This window comes from Bos indicus x Bos taurus, chromosome 23 (assembly GCF_003369695.1).
Source record: "Bos indicus x Bos taurus breed Angus x Brahman F1 hybrid chromosome 23, Bos_hybrid_MaternalHap_v2.0, whole genome shotgun sequence".
Classification (NCBI taxonomy): domain Eukaryota; kingdom Metazoa; phylum Chordata; class Mammalia; order Artiodactyla; family Bovidae; genus Bos; species Bos indicus x Bos taurus.
The window spans coordinates 47,962,509-47,986,995 of NC_040098.1; positions in this window are offsets into that span (position 1 = coordinate 47,962,509).

Below are 24,487 nucleotides of genomic sequence, written 5' to 3' on the forward strand. Positions count from 1 at the left end.
GAGTCTGGGTGAACTCCAGGAGTTGGTGATGGACAGGGAGGCCTGGCGTGCTGCGATTCATGGGGTCGAAAAGAGTCAGACACGACTGAGGGACTGATCTGATCTGATGTGAGACTGAGTAAAGCAGACTGCCCTCTCTGATATAGGTGGGCCTCATCCAATCAGTTGAAGGACTAGCTGGACCAAAAGCTGATCTACTAATAGGAACTTCCACACTCTTCTGAGCTGGGACGCTGGTCTTTCTCTCCCTTCAGACTCAAACAGGAAAATGAGGTTTTCCACAGTTTCATGCCTGCCAGCTTTCAAACTAGTAACTGCAGCTGCTAAGTCGTTTCAGTCCTGCCTGACTCTGTGCAACCCCAGAGACCGCAGCCCACCAGGCTCCCCTGTCCACAGGATTCTCCAGGCAAGAACACTGGAGTGGGTTGCCATTTCCTTCTCCAATGCATGAAAGTGAAAAGTGAAAGTGAAGTCGCTCAGTCGTGTCCGACTCTTCTCAACCCCATGGACTGCAGCCGACAAGGCTCCACCGTCCATGGGATTTTCCAGGCAAGAGTACTGGAGTGGGGTGCCATTGCCTTCTCCACAAACTAGTAACTAGACCTTGCCAATTGTAAAGCTTAGGACTTCTCAGCTCATAATCATGTAAGCCAATTTATCACAATAATTATGTATGCTTTTATGTATGTATGGGCTTCCCAGATGGCCTTAGTGATAAAGAATCTGCCTGCTAATGCAGGAGACCCAAAAGACTGGGTTCGATCCCTGGGCTGGGAAGATCCCCTGGAGTCAGAAATGGCTACCCACTCCGGTATTCTTGCCTGGAGAATTCAATGGACAGAGGAGCCTGGTGAGCTACAGTCCATGGGGTCACAAAGAGTTGGACACAACTGAGAGACTGAGCAGATGGAAGTCTCTATCTATCCACCTCTCCATATCCCCTAATGGTTCTGTCTGCAGAACCCTGGCTAATAATAATACAATAAGTGTTACTGATTTTTATTTACCCTTTCTAGTCACTAACTTTCTTATTTTTGAAATAAGGAGCTTTGGCTAATTCTGAGATTTTTTTCAGCCATAACTGTATTCTATAGTTTTCTAATTCTCTAACTATATCTCTGATTTTTATTGAATGTGGACATTACTGTGTTCCAACAATGAGCTGGAGGGTATTCTGTGTTTTTGCTAATTTCACTTCACCAGAACTTGAGGCCTTATTATTTCTTATTTTTATAGGTGAAACAGAGAGGCATTCAACTATCGATTCAAGTTCTCCAAGTTCAGAAATGGCAGAGCCAGACATCTTGACTTAGAAAAACTTTTTAAACTTTTTGTTTAAACAAAACAAAATGTAAAAACAACTTGAGGAAAATATGAAAAAAAAGAAGTGGTGGAGTCAGGAAAGAACTTTCTGATACTTTTAAATATAACTCATTGGGACAATTCCTCTTATTTTTGCTAGTACTAAACATAAGTTTTGGTCACAGAACATTTCCTCAGAAGACTCCAGTTTTCTGAAGGTAACTATATTTTCATACCTAAACATTCTAATCCTTCAATATCTGATGCCCATTCTCATATGATGAAAAGAAACTCTACCTAATAAAAGGAAGAGATTTATATGACTTCAGGCAAATACTTAATTTTCATGCCTTTCTTCTCTGAAGCTTATTGATAAAAATGAGTTTTCTGTAAATGGTCCCAACTCCTTTCAGAATGCATCGTTTTTTAAGCAGATTTACTAACTAGATTTTTTGGTATAGAATATTATTCAGTTCAGTTCAGTCACTCAGTCATGTCCGACTCTTTGCGAATCGCAGCACGCCAGGCCTCCCAGTCCATCACCAACTCTCAGAGTTTACCCAAACTCATGTCCATCGAGTTGGTGATGCCATCCAGCCATCTCATCCTCTGTCATCCCCTTCTCCTCCTGCCCCCAATCCCTCCCAGCATCAGAGTCTTTTCCAATGAGTCAACTCTTCACATGAGGTGGCCAAAGTACTGGAGTTTCAGCTTTAGCATCAGTCCCTCCAATGAACACCCAGGGCTGATCTCCTTCACAATGGACTGGTTGGATCTCCTTGCAGTCCAAGGGACTCTCAAGAGTCTTCTCCAACACCACAGTTCAAAAGCAGCAATTCTTCGGCGCTCAGCTTTCTTCACAGTCCAACTCTCACATCCATACATGACCACTGGAAAAACCATAGCCTTGACTAGATGGACCTTTTTTGTCACTATATTTTTGAATTATTTTGGGAAGTGGTTAGAAAGTAACTTTGAAAATGTAACTACATTCATCAATATCTATTTAACAATAATGGCTAATATTTATTATTTCAGGCTTATTATAGAAGCTAAATGGAGAAGGCGATGGCGCCCCACTCCAGTACTCTTGCCTGGAAAATCCCATGGACCAAGGAGCCTGGCAGGCTACGGTCCCAGGGTCGCAAAGAGTAGGACATGACTGAAGCAACTTAGCACTCAATGCACATACAAAGAAGAAAAATTACTAATTTTATGATACTCTGACAGTGCGCCTTTTTTTAATTCTATAATTACTGCATGTAGGGCACGGATCCTCTCAGAACTATCGACCTCTTTTCTATTAAGTAAAATAATGAGTAAATCAAATGTTTTTAGTTATTCCTTCCCCACTTAAAATACACTTTCTTGTTGTAACATGTTCCAGAGGGAGACAAATTTAGGGGATTAATTACAGACACCAAATCCTGCACTGGCAAAGAGTCTGAAATAGAAAAGAGACCCAAACCAACTTCAACATTCTTCTGTTTTCCACGATTGCTTACAAATTCTGAATAGAGTCCATTCTTTGATAAACCATGGGGAGTAGCAGGTATCCTTGCAGATTAACTCAGAAATTCTCTCATGTAATCATCTGCTTTTGAGTTTAGAAATCATCTCACTCCTTACGTCTGGTTTTTAAGGGATTTGGGGCAGAAATAAAGGTGAAGATTAGGTAAAAACCTGAAGCATGGTTAACCTTTTGTTTATTTCAAGGTTTCCACTTATACGCGGAAACAGGATGAATTTCCCACAAAGGCGAAGAGGGCAGATGCCAACTTTGCCAGGGGCACAGGAGTGCCAAGACCGTTGAGTGTCAGTTTGCTTGGCTCAGTGAAAACGAACTTGTGCACAAAAGCCCCCACCTTGCTTCCCAGCCGGGCTGCAGGCTCACTTCAAACAAAGCACTTACAGCCGCACCTGTGGGTTGCCAGAACCTTCCAGGGCGGGTTCCTGGCCACCAGACAGAACTCTGACGGAAGGTTCATTTAATAAATGCTTCCAAGTCAAAAAGCCATTTTTACTGGGCTGGTTTCAAGCAAGCCTCTGCCAAGGTTTAAATTCCTCATGTCACACTGCCATCTACTGTCTGATGCCCGCCGCTCTGAAGAAAGAAGGAAGGACCTGCCAAGGGCTTGGAGCGTCCTGAGCATTATTCCTGGACTCTCTTTCCAGAGTCTGATTTTAATGATGATCGTGGCGGACCCTTGCTGTGTCCTCCAACAACATGGCTTTTCCCTCCAAAGAGTCGTGTTAAACGCACATGGCCACACCCTCTGACCTCAGAGGTGGGGAACAAAGAAAGCTATATCCTAATTTTAAGAGAATTAGAATTACCAAACAATATCCACAGACAACAGACCCAAAAGACCTTGACGGAGAAGCACTGCCTCGTTGTCTCAGCTGGACAAAAACACAGCTGACTCTGTCGGAACTGACTGGACTTCATAAGTCTTAATGTGGCCCCCAAGGGCTAACCATACTAGACCGTGGGAGCTCACGACAGTCTCTGCAAATAAATGGCCAGGCCTAGGCAAACATCAGGACAGCCTATCAAAGTCGAAGAGGGTACATTCATCCATGGCAGACCATGGATCCACGCAGGGTCTCCCCACACCATTTCTTCCTTATACTACTGATGAGACCGTTTCCCCGAGACCGGGCTCTTTGACTTTCAGATCAGTTGGCTCCAAATTAGATGCATCCTTCTTTCCTTCAAAGAGAGAATTCCCAACCATCACTGCTGGAGAATAGCGTTTTGCTAATATAACCAGGTTATTCACTCACAAATCCACCATGCGCCATCTTTTGATTATTCTTGCTATTGTTTGTTTTGTTTTTTTTATAAGTGGCAACACAGAACAAGTCCTCTACCAGGAGGCTAACCAGTCACTCTTCATCATGGCTTTGACTCTTCCCTAGAGATTCAGGACCTTGGGTAAGACATGTGATGTTCTACAGTCTCAGCCTCAGTTTTCCTATGTGGAAGTGAGGGTGATAATTCTTTCTCTTCCTGAACCATAGGATGAAAGAGTATAATTTAAATGAGCTATACAAAAGCAAACTCTTTTTAATATTGATATTGTAACTTGGCTTTTCATGTGTATTTTTCCATTTAAGTGTTACCTCCAATCTCACCCTAGAATCTAGAGCTGTGTCTTGCATGAAGCTGACATTTCTAAGACATTTATGGAATGACTGATTCGTAGATTGATATTCTCTGTATTTTCTAGGCAACTCTTACTATCTTCATCACAGCACTGCATTCTCCAGAGAGTCTTAACATTAATTTTTCAATGTTAAATAATGTCCTAGTAAATAGAAAATAGCTCAAAGGACAAAGTGAGATATTTTTAATTGAAAGCCTCCCCATACTTTTGCTCTTCTAATTTTCAAAAGCCATTTGAACTGCTATTAGATATGTTTTTGAGACAGTATAAAAAATAGAACAGTAAGATACATTTATTTGCTTTGAGTTGAAAAATAGCAAGCCTTTCCTCTCTGAAAAATCAATTGAGCCATTAAGGGAAAGTCAGAATTTTCAGAATGGCAAAACTAAGATTTTTTTAAGCCGCCCATTACAAAGCAAACAATTTAAACATTTTTGGAAAAAAAAAAAACTCTGAAATATATTTTAAAAGAACACTATATTTAGGGCTTCCCCAGTGGCTCAGCAGTAAAGAATCCACCTGCAGTGCAAGAGTCACAGGAGACACAGGTTCAATCCCTGGGTCAGGAAGATCCCCTGGAGGAGAGCATAGCAACCCACTCAAGTATTCTTGCCCGGAGAATCCCATGGACAGAGGAGCCTTGAGGACTACAGTCCACATGGTCACAAGAGTCGGATATGACTAAAAAACACTCTGAAATACATTTCTGGGGGAAAAAAAAAAAAAAAAAAAACCTCTGAAATACATTTGAAAAGAACATTATGTATTGAACAAAAACAATTGTGTGTGTGTCTGTATACCGGATATTTCAGGAAGTAAGGAGCCTATGTTGATGTATATAGGTTCATTTATTGTCATTTTGATTACAGCTTCATACTAAAGATTCAAGACACTAAGGATTGGTGTTATAGTAAAACTAAACCAAGAAAAAAACCTGAAACTCATAGAGTTAAAAAAAAATGGCCTTTGATGGGTTCAAATTCTTTTCACTGACTTATCACTGTCATACTAAATGCTGCAAATATCTACTATTAAATTTGTTCTAAATTCCTATTGCTTTTCCTTTACACTAGGGAATGCTCTTCAGGTGACACAAAATAGAGGGGGAAAGACAAGTGGCCAGGAGGAGGTCAGAACAGCACGCGGAGGACCATTCTGGCTGCAGACTTGCCCGCAAGAGGCCAGCTGGTGGCAGAAATCGCAGCACAGGCAGTGCAACGGTCAGGCCAGATTCTGTGTCCCAGGAACCATAGCGGATTCAGGTTTGACTTCCGGTTTGATAACACAGGTACTGGCAGATGGAGGAACTCTGCACTGGGAAAGCTGGCGGGGCAGGAGGTGTGGTGTGGAGAGCGCTTCTAGACAAGTGGTGCTCCAACATTAGACTGGCTTCCCAGGCAGCGCTGATGGTAAAGAGCCTGCCTGCCAAAGTAGGAGACATAAGAGATGCAGGTTCAATCCCCGATTTGGGATGATCCCCTTGAGGAGGGCATGGCAATCCACTCCAGTATTCTTGCCTGGGAAATTCCATGAACAGAGTAGTCTGGCGGACTACAGCCCATGGAGTCATGAAGAGTCGGACACGAATGAGCACATTAAACTGCACACGAGACCCAGAGGGAGGCCTGTTAAAACGCAGACTGCTGAGCCCCACTTCTGGAGTCTGAATGGGGAGGTCTGGAGAGAGGCCTATTGTTTATATTCCTAACAACCTTCCAGCTGATGGTCCCTAGAGCAAACGTTGAGAACCACTGACAAGTTTTTTTGTTGTTGTTCAGTTGCTAAGGCATGTCTGACGCTTTTGCAACCCCAAGGACTGTATCCCATCAGGCTCCTCTGTCCATGGGATTCTCCAGGCAGGAATATTGGAGTGAGCTGCCTTTTCCTTCTCCAGACTTAGGGTAAAACCTACCTAGAAAGAAAGGCTGGACTGTGTCACTATTATTCTGAATATTTCTTAAATGTCTCAGTAAAGTATTCCGTTTCCCAAACTGTGTATCCTACTTGGTCACTGTTGCTTATTTGGAACCATAGGCCGTGCTAAAACAGTAAGGACATCCAATCTCTAAAGCAGAACCAGAAAGGAGAAACAAAAAGTTAGGGACAGGTCTTTTTTTTTTTTTTTTAATTTATCTTGACTTCTTTCCTTCCTTCCTCTACTGTATTTTACTGATATTTTAGCTATCTCCCTCCTTAAGAAAACAAGTTTTGTTTTTTTTATTTTAAAACACTAGTACCTGGCCTAATCCATCAGCACAAACCAGAAGCTCAGTAAAAGTTTGTAGAATACATAAATGTGTAACTTAAGTTAAATGTAGGAATATACGAATAAATGAAGTTATCCACTGAAGTTCTATGCATGCTAGAAAAATAAATACAGATGCACCCTGGAGGAAGTTTCAAACATTTTCTGAGTACATACTATACATCAGGTGTTATGCTAAGAACTAGGAATATAGTGATGAAAAAAATAGATGCACTTTGGATCTTCATTTAGTTAGCCCAGTGGATAAGAGATACATTAAAGACACAATTATCGATGTCTAAAACAGATTGTAACATTGTATATGCACCACGACTTCTTTATCCATTCATCTGTCGATGGACATCTACATTGCTTCCATGTTCTAGTTACTGTAAATAATGCTGCAATGAACATTGGGGTAGATGCATCTCTTTCAATTATGGTTTCCTCAGGGTATATGCCCAGTAGTGGGATTGTTGGGTCATGTGGTAGTTCTATTACAAGTTTTTGTAAGGAACCTCCATACTGCTCGCCATAGTGACGGTATCAATCTACATTCCCACCAACAGTGCAAAAGGGTTCCCTTCACTCCACACCATCTCCAGCATTTATTGTTCATACATTTTTTGGTGTTGTTGATTGCCATTCTGACCAGTATGAGGGGTGGGAGGTGGAAGAGATGTTCAAGAGGGAGGGAACATATGTATCCTTATGGTCGAAACCAACACAATATTGTAAAGCAATTATCCTCCAATTAAAAAATTTTAAAAAGAGTATGGATTGTGATGGAGAATGGCATGGTGCATGGAAACACTGGTATTCTAGAGTAATGTGGGTGGCTGTGGAATGTGTCTTTGAGTTTTGCACAGTAAGCGGAAATTTCTCAGCTCTAAGTTGTAAAGAGGTGAATAAAAATCGTTCCCTATATGAAGTATAGACTATGTGCATTTACTCTGTAAGAGGTGTCACTACTGAATTTTGACCACCTATTCTTCTAAATGTTATCAGATCAATAGATATCACCCATCTGGAGGAACTTTAGGTTTTTATTAATCTTCTCTAATTTAAAATGTTGTAGAAGAAAAGGAGCGCAAGGTATTAATGAGAAAGCAAAGAAGTGACAGCAAAAGGCACAGTAATGTGTTTGCCGTAACTGGCGTTTATCATCTCAAATCATGTTAAAGCATGGATTATACCAAATGCCCTAATTATATGCTTAGCATCAGCCCCATTTCTTGCTAAGAGTATTGCAATAAAATAAAAACATCATGTGTCTAATTCCATCATCACTTCAGCTCTTGCTAATACAACTTAAAAGTTTCTTTAAAACCAAGAAAACTACTCTGAGGGAACATTTTTGGCAAGAAGGCCATATTAAAAATAATAATGTGATAATCCACCATAAAAAAGGACTTGACTTTTTATAAAAAGAAAATTTTAACTTAATATTAGCTTATTAAAAATCATGTTATTCAAATAAATTTATTCTCTGAACAGCTGAATACTCCATAGTGTCCAAATGAAAAGAGTTGATAGTTTGCACCTGGTTAATTCAAAGCCCATTAAGAAGAAAAATGTACTAAAAATTTTAAAAACTATTTTATATTAATATTCTGCTTGTATATCTTCTCAGAATTTTAGCAATATTTCCATAATAGGTTGTGAAAAAAATAAATCAAAATAATTTGACTTCTCTGTGGAATTGCATGAGGAGGAATTCATTTCAGGCTCCAATTACTTGGACACGCATTCATGAGATGCTTGTTTGAACAAAAAAGCCCTTGGTAAGCAGCTGGACGATGGATGTAGCGTTTAAGGCGCAGGCAAAAGTAGGCAAAGGCTCATAGAGCTAGAAAGAGCATGATACACTCAAGAATTAGTTTGGGAAATTCCCTGGAGGTGCAGTGGTTAGGAGTCAGGGCTATCACTGCCAGGGACCGGGTTCAATCCCTGGGTGGGGAACTCAGATCCTGCAAGCTTCGAGGAGTCGCCAATAAATAAATACATTACATTATGTATTTTACAAAAGGAATTCAGATCAGAGCAGATCAGTCGCTCAGCCGTGTCCAACTCTTTGCGACCCCATGAATCGCAGCACGCCAGGCCTCCCTGTCCATCACCAACTCCCAGAGTTCACTGGTATGGCCAAAAAACAAGGTTGATTTGGGTGGGAAGTGGTTGTTGCCTGGGAAAACTCACCAGGGGAGGGAGAGATGTAAAGGTCAGATCCACGAGCTGTTACAAGTCATGTATCATTGTTAGTGGTTTCCCAAGAGCAGGCAGTTTAATTAAGAGTGGATTTTAGGATGCCCAGTGAGGAAGAGAAGAATCCAGGAAAAGGTCTGTTAATGAGCTGGTTATGGATACAGGTGGACGTCACTGGTGGCTCAGTGGTAAAGAACCCACCTGCCAACCCAGGAGACGCAGTTTCAATCCCTGGGTCATGAAGTTCCCCTAGAGAAGGAAATGACAACTCACTCCAGTACTCTTGCCTGGGAAATCCCATGGACAGGGGAGCCTGGTGGGCTACAGTCCACGGGGTCACAAAGAGTCGGACACAACTTAGTGACTAAACGACAGTAGGCCTTAATTCTATGTAGCAGCCCTCTGAGATCACACGTGGACGGGGTTGAAGGCGCGGAAGCCTGGGTGGCTAGGCTTCACCCACTGATGCCATTCCCACTGGTTTGAGAGCTGCTCCAGAAAAGTGGCTGAGCATGCAGCGAGCTGCCCTGATACTAGAGAAAGCCCTCACATAGAGAGAAAGAGAGACCATAAGCCTCATATGGGAAACCATTAGAACTTTATGACTTCCCAGAATCTGTCCATAGCTTCAGGCAGTTCAGATGGGCAAAAAAGACACTGTGGCTGTAGCACGGAACTGTTTTAATGTTGGAAGTGTTTTAAGGATTGAAGAGACACAATCAGCCCTGTGATTTGAAAGTTTATTCTGGCTGCAGTGACATGAGGATGTTGCAGCTGGGAAAGACAGGAGACAATGACCAGGTAGAAATCTCAACAATAGATTCTAGAATCAACAATAATGATTCTAGAGATAAAGTAGAGGGATTTATGAGCTATTTTGGAATGAACAGAACATAAAGATTGATTCTATGGAGAATGAAAAATAAGGAGAAGTTAGGTGTGACCCCAAGATTTTGACTTCTGCAACAGATGATGCAAACAGCCAACTCATTGGGAAAAAAAAAAAAAACCTGATGCTGGGAAAGATCGAAGGCAAAAGAGAAGAGGGCAGCAGAAAACGAGGTGGTTGGATGGCATCACCGATTCAATGGACATGAACTTGGGCAAACTCCAGGAGATAGTGAGGAACAGGGAGGCTTGGCATGCTACAGTTCATGGGGTCGCAAAGAGTCTGACTCGACAGTGACTGAACATCAACAATGGATGGAAGGAGATGCCATTCACTAATACAGGACAAACTGATCGATTGGGTTTCCAAATTTATTCATTTATTCCTGACATTCATTGATTTAGCCAAACTATTTGACAGCCTGCTGTTCCAGGCACTAGAGATTCAGCAGTAAAACATATAGACAATATTCATACCCTCCTGGAATTTACATCCAGTTGGAAAAAAAAACAAAGGAAATAAATAAACATAAATAAATATGACAAATAGAGATATGCATAAATGGTCTAACGACTACAAGACAGGGGTTGTTGTAATGAAGATGGGTTGAGATCCTTTGGAAAGAGTGCTCAGCAACGATCTCTCTGAAGACGTGACATCTGAACCAAGATCTAAATGATGAGAAGGGATGATAGAGAGAATGAGGAAGAAGCTATTCCAGGAGAGGGAAGAAACTATTCCAGGACTAGGGTGACTGAATGAAAACTTGGCACATTCATGGAGCAGAAGGAAAGCTAAGTGGGCAGAGCTTAGAGAGAGCAGGGGAGCTTGGTATGAGAGCAACTAAGGAGTCCCAGGGGAAGACCACGGAAGGATGGCAGACTGTGAAAAGGAAACTGCGTTTTTATTTCCATCATATTAATAATAAAATGATCAGTGGTTTTCACTCAAGGGAATCAAGTGATCTGATTTCTCTTTTCTGAAGATCACTCTGGACACTTGGTAGAGGATGGACTTTTAGACAGACAAGTTAACAAAACAGCGTCTTACGTCAGGTGGAATCCAGTCTGACCAACTCAAATACCATTGCTTTCAAAGACTTGTACCAACTTAACAGAACTCTGTGATTTTTGATTTATTATTTATAATGTATATGATTGAATAGATGCATAAGAACTATAAGAACAAGAAGTTTGTAACATTATTTGTACAAACTTAATTCTATGCCAAAAATAGAAATCTGCTAGAATTTTTGTTAACTGATTAAATACGTTACATAAAGTTGAGAAAAGTTCCGGGTACATGGTTGTCTTTTGCATTGCAGGCACATTCAGAGCATCACTCAGACATAGAATATAATGAATTTATTAAAGTTTTATATGATGATTGTTCACAGCACGCTAATGTGCACAGAGAAACATAGCCTAACTCAGTCTCCTAACTCGTGCACTAGTTATACCTCATGAAAACTCTTAAGAATAATATTCACCTATTATAAACATATGTATTTATATTAAGTTTAAATTTTAATATTATTGCAGTTCCCCTTTGTCTTCTTTTAGTAGCAATTAATTAAAACAGTCACATTCAATTGTGAGAGTCAGGATTCTGACAGCAAACACCATAAGAATATCTAGTTATTAAACTGTCAGAAAAGCAACTTCACTAATATTAATGATATACCAAATACAAAATAAAGTATAATAAAAAGCTCAACTAAAGGTACCTTTGAGAGCTCTCTTTACAGAAAATAGTCTTTGCAGCTTAATTTTACGGTAGGCTAAAATTAAGTAGTTACTAAACATAAGTCAGGGTTTCCCAGGCGGCTCTAGTGGTATGGAACCTGCCTGTCAATGTCGGAGATGTAAGAGACGCAGGTTCAATCCCTAGGTAGGGAAGATTCCCTGGAGGAGGGCATGGCAACCCTCTCCAGTATTCTTGCCTGGGGATTCCAGTGGAGAGAGGACCCTGACCGGCTACAGTCCATGGGGTCACAAAGAGTCAGACAGGACTGAAGCAACTTCTCACACATCCATGCAAACATAAGTTAAATTGCCAAAATGGATGTGAAAACCAGGGTTTTCTATCGCTCTTAGGAATACTGCAAGATTTTTTAAAAAATAACTAGCCAATAAGGACCTCCCTGGCACCCCAGTGGTTAAGACTCTTCTTTCCAATGCAAGGGTCCCAGGCTTCACCTCTGGTCAGGGAACTCATGTAAGGTCTCATGTGCCCTGTGGCATGGCTAGGACAAACAAAACCCCCTCCAGTATATATTAAATATGACAATACAGAAAATGAATAATTATTTGATAGTGGTAATTGCCCACATAATCCCTATAATTCACTAAAAAACCTTAATTCCTTCTCTCACTTCCTTTTTTTTTTTTTTTAACCTCTTCCTGAGTTTTCCCCCTCCCTTTGACTTTGAGACATGCCCACCTCTGCTACTACAGCACCACTGAGATAGATAGTTTTACCCCCAGAACTGCGGTTTTATATCCCTAAGTCACAAAAAGCAGGACACATACACAGACCATATGAATAGTCACTTCATCCTCAGTAGGACTTTAGGACATCTGGAAATTCCTCCCAGCAAAACAAATAACTAGACAAGGAAAAACAAAGAGAGGCCATCCAGCTGCTCAATGATCGAAATTCATCGCACGAGCAAACACCGAGTGTGACGCTCGTAATATCCAGTCTATTTAGTCCTACAGCTTTACCGTCTAAGTAATTCTTAAAAATATCCATCTTTTCTCCAGCAGATTGCCCAACTATAGACCAAACTGACTTGATCAGACTCCTGAAAGACTACAATCACACATCAGGGGGCCTTGCTGTGACCACCCTCACCGACCCTCACCCACCGTCTTAATGTAGCAAACACAGCCAGATTTCATCATTCAACTCCACTGCTTAAAATTCTCTGGTGGTTCCACACTAATCTTAGAATGAAGACCACCCATTTTTACATGGCCTACAACATGAGAAAACTTCCTGGCTATTTGGGGAACTTCTCTGTCTCTCTCTCTCCCTCCCACCTTCAGGTCTCCTGCCCCGTATCTAATTTTCTGTTTCTCAAACCTGGATGCAGCCTCCTACCAGCAGGTGTTGTATTTCTTCAGTCCAGGTGCTCCTTTGTCTCTTCTTTACTGGGTTATCTCCTAGTCATCTGCCATGCTTCAACTCAAAATCAGTTTCTTGGTGCAACTCAACTAGTGCCAGGAAAACAGAATGCCCTCAGCTAAACGTATGGCATGCTGACTCCATGAAAACACCACCGGCAGAGAGAAAAATACAAGAATGGAAATTTATTTTTACTTTCCCCTGAGATTTTCTTTGGAGAAGATGTAGGAGGAGAATGTGGAAGGACTGAGGCACGAGGAAGAGAGGATTGAAGACTCAGAAACTGGAGGGAAACGTAGCTGGCTGTGCTTTCACTGCAGCATGACTGTATGATGTACAATCAGGCATCAGCGTACCACCTAGACAAAGGAACACAGAGAGCAAAGCCCTTCCTGGCTTCACACCACAGAAGCATAAGTAGACTGGCCATGAGTATGGTCTGTCTAACGACTGGCTCCAGGGCCCTTTTACACACTGGACCCAGAGCCATCACCAGCCAGAAGTGGGGTACCTACACAGTGATTCAAAACCCCGAGTCTTGATGCTCAGCATCCTTTTAGTATCCCCACCTCCGCCTCCTGTTGTTTTTGCTGTTCAGTCGCTCAGTCATGTCCAGCTCTTTGCAACCCCTTGACCTTCAGCACACCAGGCTTCCCTGTCCTTCACCATCTCCCAGAGTTTGCTCAAACTCATGTCCATTGAGTTGGTGATGCCACCCAACCATCTCATCCTCTGCCACCCGCTTCTCCTCCTGCCCTCCATCTTTCCCAGCATCAGAGTCTTTTCCACTGAGTTGGCTCTTCACATCAAGTGGCCAAAGTTTTGGAGCTTCAGCTTCAGCATCAGTTCTTCCAAGGAATATTCAGGGTTGATTGATCTTAGGATTGACTGGTTTGCTTTCCTTGCAATCCAAAGGACTCTCAAGAGTCTTCCCCAGCACCACAGTTCAAAAGCATCAGTTCTTCAGCACCCAGCCTCCTTTATCACCCACCTCCAATACTTGTAAAGCTCTTAGTGGAGAAAATAGCCTAGCTGCCCTTGAGAGGGTGTTTACAAAGGTGAAATCTAGAAGGATTATCTGCAAAACTGCCATGTTTTCAAGAAAATATAAGAAGCAAGGATATAATTATACATCAAGCTTTCTGCCCTTTTTTTTCCTACTTGCAATATTAAACCTTGAAATTATCAGGTAAAATAGTCTTGCTTTACAGATAAGAAAACTGAGGTTCAAGAGCCAACATATTCACAAAAACAGGTAATTAATGAAAAACTCAGACCCCAAAGTGTTTTGTCCAATGCTCTTTTCATGAAGATAGATTTTCTACTAGTTCTTTCCTGCAGCCCATTAATATTTAAAGATTTAACCTTTTCTAACCCAAAACTGAATATCCATGTGCAGTCTTTTTCATTCCAATGCCAAAGAAAGGCAATGCCAAAGGACGCTCTAACTACCGCACAATTGCACTCATCTCACACGCTAGTAAAGTAATGCATAAAATTCTCCAAGCCAGGCTTCAGTAATATGTGAACCATGAACTTCCAGATGTTCAAGCTGGATTTAGAAAAGGCAGAGGAACCAGAGACCAAATTGCCAACATCCACTGGATCATCGAAAAAGCAAGAGAGTATCAGAAAAACATCTATTTCTGCTTTATTGACTATGCCAAAGCCTTTGACTGTGTGGATCACAATAAACTGTGGAAAGTTCTTCAAGAGATGGGAATACCAGACCACCTGACCTGCCTCTTGAGAAACCTGTATGCAGGTCAGGAAGCAACAGTTAGAACTGGACATGGAACAACAGACTGGTTCCAAATAGGAAAAGGAGTTCGTCAAGGCTGTATATTGTCACCCTGCTTATTTAACTTCTGTGCAGAGTACATCATGAGAAACCCTGGGCTGGAGGAAGCACAAGCTGGAATCAAGATTGCTGGGAGAAATATCAATAACCTCATATATGCAGATGACACCACCCTTATAGCAGAAAGTGAAGAGGAACTAAAAAGCCTCTTGATGAAAGTGAAAGAGGAGAGTGAAAAACTTGGCTTAAAGCTCAGCATTCAGAAAACTAAGATCATGGCATCCGGTCCCATCATTTCATGGCAAATAGATGGGGAAACAGTGGAAACAATAGCTGACTTTATTTTTCTGGGATCCAAAATCACTGCAGATAGTGGCTGCAGCCATGAAATTAAAAGACACTTACTCCTTGGAAGGAAAGTTATGACCAACCTAGATAGCTTATTAAAAAGCAGAGACATTACTTTGCCAACAAAGGTCCATCTAGTCAAGGCTATAGTTTTTCCAGGGGTCATGTATGGACATGAGGGTTAACTATAAAGAAAGCTGAGTGCCAAAGAATTGATGTTTGAGAAGACTCTTGGGAGTCCCTTGAACTGCAAGGAGATCCAACCAGTCCATCCTAAAGGAGATCAGTCCTGGGTGTTCATTGAAAGGACTGATGTTAAAGCTGAAACTCCAATACTTTGGCTACCTGATGTGAAGAGTTGACTCATTGGAAAAGACCCTGATGCTGGGAAAGATTGTGGGCAGGAGGAGAAGGGGATGACAGAGGATGAGATGGTAGGATGACATCACTGACTCAATGGACATGGGTTTGAGTGGACTCCGGGAGTTGGTGATGGACAGAGAGGCCTGGCGTGCTGTGGTTCATGGGGTTGCAAAAGTCGGACACGACTGAGTGACTGAACTGAACTAACTGTACAGTCTTTTTACATAGTACAATCTCATTTCTATCCAGCTTACTAAAATACATTGTCTTCCAAATTCTTCTCATTTCCTTCTTTTAAAATGATGACTTTGCTTTGCCACACATTTCTGTAATCAAGTACATTTTCCATTTTATAGTAGGGAACAGAGGAGCCTGGCATACTACAGTCCATGAGGTCTCAAAGAGTAGGACATAACTTAGTAACTGAACAACAAGAACAGCAACAACAAATAACATTCTTATGCTCTGCTAAGTCACTTCAGTCGTGTCCGACTCTGTGCGACCCCATAGACGGCAGCCCACCAGGCTCCCCCGTCCCTGGGATTCTCCAGGCAAGAACACTGGAGTGGGTTGCCATTTCCTTCTCTAATACGTGAGAGTGAAAAGTGAAAGTGAAGTTGCTCAGTCATGTCCGACTCTTAGCGATTCCATGGACTGCAGCCTACCAGGCTCCTCCGTCCATGGGATTTGCCAGGCAAGAGTACTGGAGTGGGGTGACATTGCCTTCTCCCAACATTCTTATCTGAGATGCAATTTCTCAGTTTTGCAATTTTGTGTGAACATTTGTCTTTAATATATAAGTGTAATATAAATAAGTGTAATAAAAGTGCTTGCTAAAAATATTATCCGGCTATTTTCTTATTTGTTTGTCTAAATATGACAAGGATAGTATATTATTTGTACTTACCCTCAAGTAGGGTAAATTAAAATAAATTAACTGAAATTTCAATACAATAGTAATAAGTCTATACCCTCTAAATGCAGTACAATTGCTTCTGTTTCATGTAATATCTTTACATAGTTCTCATTAATTCATATTTTGGAATTGAATAATAAGAAGAAGAACATTTATTGGGTTTTACTGTATCCAGATTCTTTTCTATGTATCTTACATGTAATTTCTCATTCATTTTACACAAAGACTCTGTGTGGAAGAATACTTAAGAACACATCATGCAAAATACAAAGAAGATACTTGCTCACAACGATACAAACAGGCCAGAATTTGAACCCAGGAGACTTGGGTTCAATCCCTGGGTTGGGAAGTTCCCCTGGAGGAGGAAATGACAACCCATTCCAGTACTCTTGCCTGGAGAATCCCATGGACATAAGAGCCTGGCAGGCTACAGTCCATGGGTTGCAAAGAGTCAGACGCGACTGAGCGAGTAACACTTTCACCACTTTCAGCTTCACACTAAGGCCTCCACCCTTATCCACTTGTCTTATTCCTGAGAAATTACAAGCAGAGCTTTTTGAATGCTTCTGATTCCTTCCTCTTTTGTGATAATCTTATGGGTAAGTAACATCAAGGATAATTTATATGTGTATTTCTTAAAAATGATCCAAACAGCAGTTTTATTTTCTCCTCTATTTTATAGTTATGCTATATCTAAGCTTCAGAAAAAGAAAACAAAAACGACTTTTACTTTGACCTCATCATCTCTCCTTTATCTGCTTTTGACGTATACCCTCTATATTAATTGGTTCTTAATTAATCTTTGTGCTTTGGGATTTGAAATAGCATTAGAGTATTGGTAGCCAGTTTCTCCTCTTGCTCATTTTTTTAAACAATGTTGATTGAAAATTAATTCAATGTGGAAGAAAATGACGATGTTCTATGTAGCAAAGTGGCCTGTGGGTGCTCTGATTTTCAAGTCCCATCAATTAGAGCCGTAATTCAACTAAAGTTTGCATTTAGACACTAAAAAGTCATCGTCCTAGAGCCTAAAGGCATAGTCCCTGCTCCTAAGAATCCCTTTTGTCAGTCGATGAAGATATTATTCTTTATTTCAAAAGAGGACAAAAATACTTGTTACTGGCTTTGAATTTCTAGTTACACAATGTGAAATTATTGAATGCAATTGTATTCCACACGAGGTCTTTAAAGCAACATTTGAGACCTGGAGACACACACACAACTTTCTAAATGTTCCTGTAAAGCCAGCCCCTAGATACAGAGGTCTGAATAACATTTGATTAAGATTTAGATCTTACTGCTTTTTTTCTCTTATCCAGTGGGAGTCATTTTTTCTCTATTCAGAGTGAACAATATCTTGAAAACTATATTCAGATGGTTCATAACAATCAGGTGATGATGATCTTTCTTATTTGTAGATTTGACTTTTTCTCATTGGATATTTTTAAATTCGTACTTATTTGTTGTCTGATTGTTTGTATTTTAATTTCTGTCCTAGAAATCCAAATCTGTTACATAATGGATAATGGCAATAATTCAATTGCTTTAACAGTGGCCAGTAACCAGTGCAAAAATATATTCTTTGTTTACGCAGACACAAACCACAAACACACAAAAACTTTATATATTTTTCTGTCAGCTTCTAATATTGAAACATCGTGTGCTACATTTAACAGAAAGTGAACTGTTAAAGCCCAAGATCCAGTGTTATTTTTGCTGAAAGCCAAGTCAGAACATACAGAACCTAGATGAAGTTTGAAATGCAAAATTGCATTTAATTTTAAACTGTATTCATCATATACATGCTATTAACACAGCATTAAACCAATCAGTACATGTGACTGTTTCTGGATCTAAGAAAGGATAAATATTTAATAACAAAATTCTGAGAAACTTTTCATGTATTAACATTAATCACTTACATCCTTATGGTCAGAGAGGTTCATCGTCCCTCAAGAACCATTTTCTCTTTTTCCTTACTGACTGAACAGTGCAGACTTTGCCTCCATTTTACAACCTGCAGCTGGATGTGAACAAATGACCAGCTCCTGGTCCACAGCTTAGGTTAACTGGTCCTTCTGCAGGTTCCACGGAACTCCTGAAAAGTCTCCTTAAAAAACAGAGGTGACTCTGGGTGTGGGTTTTTGAATGTTCGTTTTTTGTTTTGCTTTACACGTCTCTCCTCTTCCTTGCAGATATCTCCAATGTGGACATGATCACTGGATTTCCAGCAGCCACTGTGAAATAACCTTGAGAACTGAAACCACACGCTGAAGGCACGACGCAGGAAGATAGAAAGAGCCTGGGTACCTGCTGACTGCAAGGAATCTATTCATTCTGCCTGATTTTATAAAGAGAAAAACGAACTCTTATGCTTTTAGGTGACTTTTGTTTTCTGGCAGTCTTTTTCTTTTTTGTGCCTATGAAGTGAAACAATTGAAACAGATATATTCCCCTATCATAAAAGACAAATATGTCATTTAAACTCAAATGGATAGAGGATCTCTTCTGACTTAAGAATATATATGTGACATTTACAAATGTCATGTTTTTATTTCTCCCTATAGTTTATTAAGTGTTGATCCTGCCAACGTTATTTGTATATATTTGCAAAGTATGGGGGATGGGAATATGATTGGATCAGCTGTTATTCTTCAGCCTGATGTCCTGGACTATTCAGAGCTGGCCTGGTAGACAAGGTCTCACTACGGTGTGCAGTTCAGATGTGAATAAGTTGAAAACAGTGCAAAAAAGCTGGTTAAATTTGGAGGATTCAGTATTTCTTCTGTAAACACTGACCCTACAGGCTTTCTGTCTTTCATTTCTTTCTTGCCAGCCCCCAGCCACCCTCACAGGAGTCTTTTTTTTACTCCAAAATGAGAAGTGCTTGCTCTTGTCACAAAATAGTTACAGCCGCCATCTCCCTTGGCTAACGGCTGCAACCCCGTTCTACGCAGCCCTCTGACCAAAAACATCGGAATAGCCTTTAATGAACTTTTAACTTCAGCAGTCGAGAGCTGCCTAGACCTCTGGTTAAAACTCAGGGACACTGGCCCTGCAGGGCAGGAAAAGATTGAGCAAGGCTGGAAATTGCTGATGAAATTTTTACTATTCCTCTGGTTATGACGTGGGAGAGAGAGCAAGGGCTTCCGATTCAGACCCAATCCGAATTCCAACGAAACATAAGCCTGGACAAGTTATTTAATTGCCCCAAAGCTCGGTCTTTTATATACAGGAAAGCAGGAAATGATAGCTATATAGGGGTCCTTTGAAGATTAAACGAGATAAAGCATATAGAATGGGCACAGATGTGGCACCAAATGGAAGCTATTTTCATACAGGCTCTATTTTCCTCTTTTACATGAAATGACTTTTATATCAGCTCCTTCCATTCAACTTTTCTCACCATCCTCCTAGTTCAGACCCTTGTACCTTAAGTCCAAAGACTATGGGATGATTTGAGAGAATAGCATTGAAACATGTATATTACCATGTGTGAAACAGATCATCAGTCCAGGTTTGATGCATGAGACAGGGTTCTCAGGGCCGGTGCACTGGGATGACCCTAAGGGATGGGATGGGATGGGGAGGGAGATGGGAGGGGCGTTCAGGATGGGGGACACATGTACACCCATGGCTGATTCATGTCAATGTATGGCAAAAACCACCACAATACTGTAAAGTAATTAGCCTCCAATTAAGTAAATTTGTTTTAAAAACAGAACCAAAAAACAAACGAACAAAAAAGACTACAAATTGGTTGGCTGCTTAACTAGCAAACCTCCAAAACGTACACATTAGAAAATAATCACCATTTAACTCAAAATTCTAAGGTTAAGCGATTTGTCCTGGGCTCAGCTGGACAGTTTCTCTTTGTTCAGCTGGGTCCCCTAACACTTCTGTGGCCAGTGGCCCAGTCAGCTGGGGGCTGGCTGATCCATTGGTCCAGTTCCAAGCTACAGTTTCTCACCGTCTGCTGTCCCTCACAGGTGGCTGGCAGGACACTTTGGGAGGTTCTCACAAAACTAAGCAGACTATCACCATGTGACCCAGCGATCAAGCTCTAAAGTGTTGAAAAGTCCTATCACCCAGAAACCTACACACAAACATCGCTCGTAGCTTTATGCATAATTGCCAAAGCTTAGAAGAAACCAAGCATGTCCTTTAGCAGGCACACGTAGAGCACAGGGGATTTTCAGAGCATTGAAAAACACTCTGTATAATTCATTAATGATGCGTGCATGTCATCATACACTTGTCTAAATCCCTGGAATATGGGGGCTTCCCTCGTGGCACAGACGGTAAAGAATCCGCCTGCTATGCAGGAGACTCGGGTTCAATACCTGGGTCGGGAAGATCCTCTAGAGAAGGAAATGGCATCCCACTCCAGTATTCTTGCCTGGAAAATTCCATGGACAGAGGAGCTTGGCAGGCTACCATCCATAGGGTTGTAAAGAGCTGGACACGACTGAGTGACCAACACACAGAATGCAGAAGGCCAAGAGAGACCTAAAACATAATCTATGGACTTTGAATATGACACGTCAACTTAGGTTCACAAATTGTAACCAACGCACCACTGTGGTGGGGAATATTGACAATGGAGGAGGCCGTGTGTGTTTGGGGGCGAGGAGTGTATGGGAAATCTGCACCTTCCCTTCATTTTGTTGTGAACCTAAAATGGCTCTAAAAGAATAGTCGGTATAATTTTAAATATGTATATCATATTATATTATCACATTATTAATAGTTGCCTGGAATTAAGGAGGGAGTCAGGGTGGGAAGGAAACAGTGGTGGTTTAGGTGCTAAGTCATGTCTGACCCTCTGCAACCCCATGGACTGCAGCCAGTCTCCTCTGTCCATGGGATTTCCCAGGCAAGAATCCCAGGCAAGAAATGGGTTGCCATTTCCTTCTCCAGAGGATCTTCCTAATCCAGAATTTGAACCCACGTCTCCTGCACTGCAGGCAGATGGCTGCAGAAAGAACAGAATGACTCTAAAACAATAGTCTTTATAATTTTCAATGTTCACATCATATCATATTATATTATCACATTATTAAAGGCTGCCAGGAATTAAGGAGGAAATCAGAGTGGGGAGGAAATGGGGAGGGGTAAAGAAAGTGTACCAGGGAATCTGTGCCGATGGAAAAGTCCTCTGTCTTGACTGCATCAGCATCCGTACGCCGGCTGTGAGGTCAGCTAGAGCGCTGTAAGATGTTTCCATTGGGGGAGACACGGTAAAGGGTACACGGGAAGTCTATATTATATCTTACACCGCATGTGAAGCTACAAGTATCTCAAAATGAAAGGTTTAATTTTTAGAATTGTACATGCAGTAACACCATGCTTTTCTCCTTCAGTATGTATCTAAGTACAATTACTTGTATGTATTTGCTTAAGTAATAGCTAAATAGCATTATATGTATTACTTCCACAATGTACTATAGCACCTCGTGACCAAGTTTCAGGGAATTATTTTCAGGGAGGGAGGAAGAGAGAGGGGGGAGAGAGGAAGGAAGAGAAGAAGAGGAAGAAGAAGGAGGAGAGGAAAGGGAGAGGAAAGAGTCCGAAGGGATGGACGGAAGTGGAGGGAGAAGAGAAGGGGGAGAAGGAGGCGAGGGAAGACAAGGAAGCGAGGGTGAAACAGTCCAAGCTCAGACCATCGCCGCTTTAAGATTTGCTTTTTTGTTCATTTTAAAACACCTTCCTGTTTTTTCAGCTACAGTTTTATATTTAATTCATAATCCAAGCGTATTTTAAGAAGCACACTGATAAGCTCTCTTTCATTCTAATGATTAAGAATGGAAATAAATGGCAGTATAAATCTTTTCTACCAGATTTAATAGAATACAATGGCTATTAATAAATGGAATTAAGTTTTAATCATGGTAGAATTGACTAAGTCTCACACATTTCTTCCAGTATTAAAATATAATTGAAACAGTAGAAAAATGGCATTATATTCATTGAATTATTCTCGGTAAGATCAACTGCATTCAGCAATGAAATACATTATCTACAGAACATATTGGGTTCCATAGATAGTCCTAAGCTTTCCAGGTTGAGGGAGGTTTTGTGGTTATTCTTGTTTTTCGTCTTTTGATACTTATACTACAAAAAGTTAATAAGCACATTGGTTTTTCATTCTTAATTATAATACAGCATTAATCTCAGATTCCCTGATTTCCAAAGGTTTCTTGTAAAATATTCCATGCTTCCATATACTCTTTATGGAGTGAGTTGTGACATACTGTATTTTCTCAGAAATTATTAATACAATGGTGTTTCAAGCCCAACTGTATCACATAGGGTATTTGAACCAGTTCTCATAAAATACACTGTATATATGGCACTATCTTAATACTGCAGGACTAGTTAGAAAATCCTGTAAATGTCAGTCATGTGATTTAGGGAGTTTTTTCAAATGGTTTCAAGTAGACCCTCTGAGCAGTACTTCATGGTCTATTGATCAAGAATGAGGTTGGGGAAAGTCTTATAATTTGCATCTGTTTTCTGCAAAGGGGTCAATGTTGGAATCTGGTCATTTGATGTCAAAACATAATCACTAAATTAAAAAGGATAGTAAAAATTGGAAGGTTAAGAGGAAATGTAAAGTAAAAGAAGATATAGAAAAGTCTCTCAAGATTAGTAATGACTGATCTGCATTTTAGTTGATCTAAATGAATAAACATAATCCCAACACTTCTGACTTACCTAATTGTGCTGGAGTTATTCACAACAGTCTTTAAAAATATTATTTTGCTCTTAAAAGTACATTTAACCAACATTTATAAATAGCTCCTTGGAATTTCTGTTAAATATTGGATATAAACTATTTCCTTTTCTATTTCGTACAAAGTAACATGCAAATTTAGGGCTAATATTTAGACATACCACTGAAGCATTAATGATCAGGAAAGTATAGATAATTCTGTATACAAATATAACATTCATAATCAATACCTTTAATCTTATAATCTATTTTTTACTTATCAAAAAATTCAGAGAAATAAAAATCAATCCCTTTACAAAAAAACTTTGGAGGTCATGTTCTAAAGAAATACGGTCAACTCTGTATCTGTGAGTTCTACATCTGCAGAGTCAACAAACTGTGTATTGAAAATATCTAGACAAAATTCCAGAAAGTTCCAAAAGGCAAAACTTGAAATTTGCCATGTGCAGGAAATTACATACACAGTATTTACATTGCATTTGGCATTATAGGTAATCTATAGATAATTTAAAGTACACAGGAGGATGTGCTTAGGTTAAATGCAAATACTACACCATTTTATACAAGGAACTTTAGTATCGTAAATTTTGGTATCAGGGAGGGTCCCTGGTGGCCCTGATGGTAAAAAATCTGCCTGCAGTGCAGGACACCCGGGTTCCATCCCTAGGTCTAGAAGACCCCCTGAAATGGCTGCTCACGTCAGTATTCTTGCCTGGAGAATTCCGTGGACAGAGGAGTCTGGTGGGCTGCAGTCCATGGAGTCGCAAGGAGTGGAGTCAGGACACGACCAGCACTTTTACCTTTTTTTCAGGGTCCTGGAACCAACCCCACAAGGGCACCAAGGGATGACAGTGTCTCCATCAGCACACACAGATCATAAGCTAACTCGGTGTACTTCTTACACACATTTTTAAAATAACTCTAAAATGAAGGCTGACATCACATAGATGACTGAATTTCCAAAAGCAGAATGTGGTTTACACTCATTTCATTATTTTCTCTAATTAAAGAGGTTAGTTGCTAGGAACTGAGGCATTGAGTAGTGGCAAACATCCATGAAGGGACTGATATTAGTTCCAAATATTAGGGAATTGCCTTATTCCAGCAACGTAACTTAGTAAATTAATGAAATCCTTATATTAATTTAGAAAGAAAACAGTATCTGGAGATGCAAATGCTTGACTAATAAATTGTAGAAATCACTCTTGCAGAAAGTGTGAAACACTGACATGGAACATTGTGTAGGGCGTGTAATCCAAGATTACTATTTTATTCCCAAGCCTGTTTCTGGGTCTGTTTTTCCCATTTCTATTAATTCGATGCTACCTTCACTCTCCCAGGCATGGAGATGAATACTTAAATCCCTTCTCCCTCCACCGTCCC